At 27.8% G+C, this 4986-nt stretch overlaps 1 long non-coding RNA gene across 1 annotated transcript; it reads left to right on the top strand.

The window, feature by feature from the left end:
• The first annotated feature begins 984 nt into the window (after positions 1–984).
• On the top strand, positions 985–4488 carry LOC146999481 (uncharacterized). Its single transcript, XR_015039722.1, has 2 exons — positions 985–1025; positions 4328–4488. It is a non-coding gene; the product is annotated as an uncharacterized LOC146999481 (long non-coding RNA).
• The last annotated feature ends 498 nt before the right edge of the window (positions 4489–4986 follow it).

Genomic DNA, 4986 nt, shown 5'->3' with positions numbered 1-4986 from the left:
AGTGACCACCGCTTCCAACATTAGTAGTGGCCAATTCCTATAAATGGCTAGAGACCGGCACTGGAAACAAATTTCTCATCGAAGTTTAATTTTCACCCCAGTTGATAATCCCGAATTTTACATCATATAGGTAATGGAAGTTAGTAGTTTAGGTATGACCTGCAAGTAAAATAATGGCACCCACTTGTCAAAAATGGAATGACAATCATCTCCATAGTAGAAGAAAATTTGGTTCTGGAGAGTTTAGTTTTGCAAGTTTCAAGTGAAATAATGTTGACAATCTTCTCTAAGTAACTGTGAGTAATTAACTAAGAATTTGTATCTGAAAGACAGAGCGTAAACTTTACGTAATTCAATAAAGCAATGGATGGAATTTTGAAAAGAACTCAACTCGTTACGCGGGAAAAGATTCGAGCAAGTATTTCACTTTTTTTAAGATAACGCCACTTTGTTCATTGTAATAATAGTCAATGGATAAGAAAGGCAGATAAGGAAGTCAAAGGGTAGATAAATAAAACTGCTAAATAGATGTTCTTTATAAACCTCTGTACTCACTAAATGCGGCTGTTTCCTGTATTAAAAGATATAACGCGTTAAAAGGAATCCACAAAGAATGCTAAATATTGACAAGTATGCTCCCTATTAATCCCTCCTAATATTTTGTATATGCTCCTTGTTTAAGATGACCGGGCATTCTGTTAGACGGATAAAAATATGTTTGTACGTAGGATGTCGTCAGACTGAGTTTGTTATGCACTGTAAAAAAAAAGTTCGCTCTTTACAGGCAAAAGTTTTGTAAAGTTACAGAAATCAAAAAGTTACACAAGAATTTCCTGTTATGGTAACAGGTTGAAAGCAAACTGTGGCTGGTACAGCTAATTTGCCTGTAATATTACAGATAATGTTTCAGTAGCCGCGCGGAAGAATCACGTGACTGACTGGAAATCAGCCAATCAGAAAAAAAGTGTTTGAAAGCTAGTTGCAGAAAAAAACATGGCTGAATGCATGTTGGTTGTATAGCGCAGGTAAGTAGGAAAATGTTTATAATTACGTTTGAAATATTTTTTGTTCATTTTATGCAGATTATTCTCATGCACTTTGCACTGTTATATGTAGTGAGTAAGTATTTAAACGTTTAAGCTTTGCGATTAATTAATATCAGTGTTCGTAATGAGTTGAAAGAGTGCAGAATATTTATTCCAAATGCAGATCTAATAGTAGTATTTTGTCATTGCGCATCCGATAAATTACGCCTTAAATTGCCCGTATTATTATTTATAACTAATTATTCTAAAATTTAATCACTGTTGTGGTATTTAATTGAAACGGTAATGTGGTTGTTGAAAACAAAATTAATCATGTTAGCGTTCGTTTGCAATCGTCTGACCAAAGAACGTTTGACATCTTTTCCCGGCAGGCCTTGCGAGAAAAGTTTATGTAAACATTTAGAATTCTGAATGTAATGTATATATTTTTTTTGCTTACTAGGTTTAGTTTATTCTTTTTCTAGGATTACCTAATTAATTATACTTGGTTTATAATTCAGTCTAATATGTTTATATACGAGTGTGTTATGAAGTAAAATTACAAAAACTTGAACAATGCGGTCGAGAATCTCGTTTATTCTTTAGTATAATAATATTATTTTTTCAATGGTATTAATTTCTTACGAATATGTTATAATTCCAAAATGAAGTAATTATATTGATTAAAAATATGTCGCATCATACTTTTCGTAATGTTTTGGTTTACTAACTAGATGCAACTTAATTATTACATATATTTTAATATACCAATATCAACAGGGAAAAGATGGAAATGACCTAAAATATTTTTCTAAAAATTCGTTAAACTAGTTATAAAAGAAAACTAAAATTTTGTACATTATTTCCAAAAATATTCCATTAATAGTTTATAAGTTACAAAATTTATTATATTGTATATATAACTACCATTGCATACTTATAAGTTTTTAAACATTTAATGTAGAATTTAGGTTGATTTTATTTTGCCCAATTTTAATACAGTTTTGAAGTATGATAGTCTTGTTACTAGGATAGCATGAATCTGCTAATACAAGTTTAATATATTTCTTGACAAATGTTTCTCTTATTCATGTAACATAATATATAAATCATAAAATAAGTTTTTTTTAAATAAATTATGATTGTGTATTGGAATTTAACACAATTCTGTATCTATATGTTAGTATTAAAAATAAAATAATAATAAATTTTTAATGAAGCATTGATTTTAGGATTAACAACTGTAAATATATATATATACTCACACATGAATAAATGGAAATGCAAGTTACTTTTCCTTACAAAGCCGTCCATGAATATATACTTCCCTTTAGACTGATAGCCTTTGCATGCTTTGCCATATTCTATCAATCCAAATGATGCAAATATGCAGAAAATTTTACTTTCTTTGAAAGTTAATGCAGGAAATAAAATTCAGTGCATTTGTAAACTACATTAGTTCTCTTATAGCTTGGTATTTAATTGTCCAATGATTTACTAGTCCAAACTAATGCAGAATTCAGATATTGTTCAAATAAAAGAAAATTAATAAGGTCTGATTGTTAGACGTATATATGAAGATTTATTTTTTTAAATATTATTTTAAGTCAACTAAATTAATTTCAAATTTAAGTAAGTATTCATGCCTTTCAGTAGCATTATTTTTGGAAATCTTAAATTAAATAACTGAATGCAATATTTCTTGTTAATAAAAGAAAAGCAATGTTATGAAAGACTAGCGAAGTGGATTTGCAAGTTCTAATTACGAAAGGTCCCATGCTCTAAGGGGTCATTTTTAAAAATACTTAATTAAAAAAAGTATTTAACGTAAAACTTCCAGCTTCACACATGTGCAATATTAATTCTATATATTTTATCTCATTTTATTGATTAATTTCATAGCATTTCGTGTGACACTAGTAGAAATTATTTATTAAATTTTATGCAGTTTCTGATCTACGTTTTGATTTTGTTCTTAATTACGTTAGGTTACATAAGATTTAAAATTATGTAAGGTACAAAAACCTTCTGCATCTATTAATATATGCTGAAGTGAATGAAATTATGTCAGTGAAATTTTTTAAAATCAAAAACAAATTTCTGTGGAAAATTAAAGTTATAAATTCTAAATGCAAACAAAGGAGTGAATTTGAAAGTTATCAAATAAGCCAAAGTGTTGGTAATTTTTGCAGTTTTGCAGAAGAATTTTTATACTGTGCAGAATGGGAATATGATGTTTGGTTTTGTTAGTACAGTCAAAAGTCGTTAATCCGGACTCGTCGGGACTTCGGCGATTCCGGATTATCAATTTTTCCGGATTACAGATCATCAGTTTAAATCTGGTAAGATGGCATGCAGAAATTTTAAAATTAAAAATATGAAACCGTAATTTATGAAATAAAGAACAATTATGATCTAAAGGGTATCAAAATTAAAAAAAAAAAAAAAAAAAAAAAACACCTTAATATTTATTTGTTTACTTTATTAAACATTTCTTTCAATGTAAGTTGTTTAAGTTGCTTCGTTTTATGTGATAATACTTTCTCTTTAATTCTATAAACAGCCATAATTTCTTCTTCAGTTACAAAGTTCCGCTGTTGAAGTCCTATAATTGCTGTGTCGAGAATACCGACTAATTTGACGAAAAATTTAGGGTAACTTGTTTTGTGAGCGTCTTAAGAGAGACAAACATTACCTAAATCATTAAAACAATTTCAGAATCCTGTTGCTAAAAGAAAGCTTGGGGGAAAATGTTGTCCGAGTCCCAGTGATTCATTTGGACCAATATGTAATATTGTTTTAGAAATTTAAGGTAATAAATATAATATTTTTCAAATGCTAAAACAGTTCGAGAAATTTATTCAAGTTCTGAATTCTGAATATAAGTACACTGTATATTATATTTAATAACTATGGTGGCTTCATTTATGAAAAGATTTGCATATTGGCTGTTTTTGTACAATGAACCTTCTCTAAGCTAGCTATGCGTGATTCCTGAAGATTTTGATCTTTAATGATATTGGGCATCTTAGAGAAGTTATGTTTACTAATTAGTTATTTTATGAGGAATGCTGGTTAAATTTAAAAAGTGATTGACTGAGGTAGCTTGTAGTAATGAGACGGTTCACTGTTATGCAATTTTTTAAAGTATTTAAGCTGTTCTTGATTACTTAAGATATTATAAAGAAATATGATTAAAAGTGTTATATGAGCACATGTTTAAAACATCTATTAAAATAATTTTATAAGCTTTTTAAGAGCATGATTATGATTTTAAAAGAAATGTTTTTTTCTTTATTTAGGAGACATGGTTTACAAAGAAGGGGAAAAACCATTCATTTTTTCCAAGCAGTCGAAACGAATTTTTATGAAATGTTATATTGTGTTATTTTTTAATTAATTCTTTTTTTAAGGTTTTATGTAAAGTTTATGAATTAAGTAATAAATTATTTTTACTTCTGTATTTTAATTAGCATATTATTTGCTTCATAATGTTTCACAATAAAATTATGAATTCAATAAACTTCATAATTAACATGCTGTAATATATATATAGAGAGAGAGCATAAAGTTTGTTTTCTGTTGTCACATGTATATTTCACAATTTTGTATGCAAATCTCGAAATTTATAATAACTAAGAATACTTTTTAGTATCACTTTCTAAATGGTAACTATTAAGCTTAAAGTTTTATTACATATCACGTTTGTAAAAAATTATAGGTAAAATTAAAATGCATTAAATTTTAAGTTAAACTGAAGTATTAATTTTTGAAACAAATTTGTTAAAGGCATAATTGTATTAAGCATCAAGAATTTTAATGGAAGCAAGGCTTTAAAAATTAAGGTCAGTTGGTGAAGTTTTATGCTTATTCAAAAAGCATGATATTAGGTTTTTAATGAGAGACTTCTATCTGTTAATTCAAAGGAAATTATTTGAAGGTAGGGTAAAAACGTTATGCA

This window comes from Stegodyphus dumicola, chromosome 1 (genome assembly GCF_044657685.1).
Source record: "Stegodyphus dumicola isolate Sdum_Otavi_A_Nest chromosome 1, ASM4465768v1".
NCBI classification, from domain to species: domain Eukaryota; kingdom Metazoa; phylum Arthropoda; class Arachnida; order Araneae; family Eresidae; genus Stegodyphus; species Stegodyphus dumicola.
The sequence above is the reverse complement of the archived record's forward strand: the minus strand, read 5'-3'. Positions and strand labels throughout refer to the sequence as shown.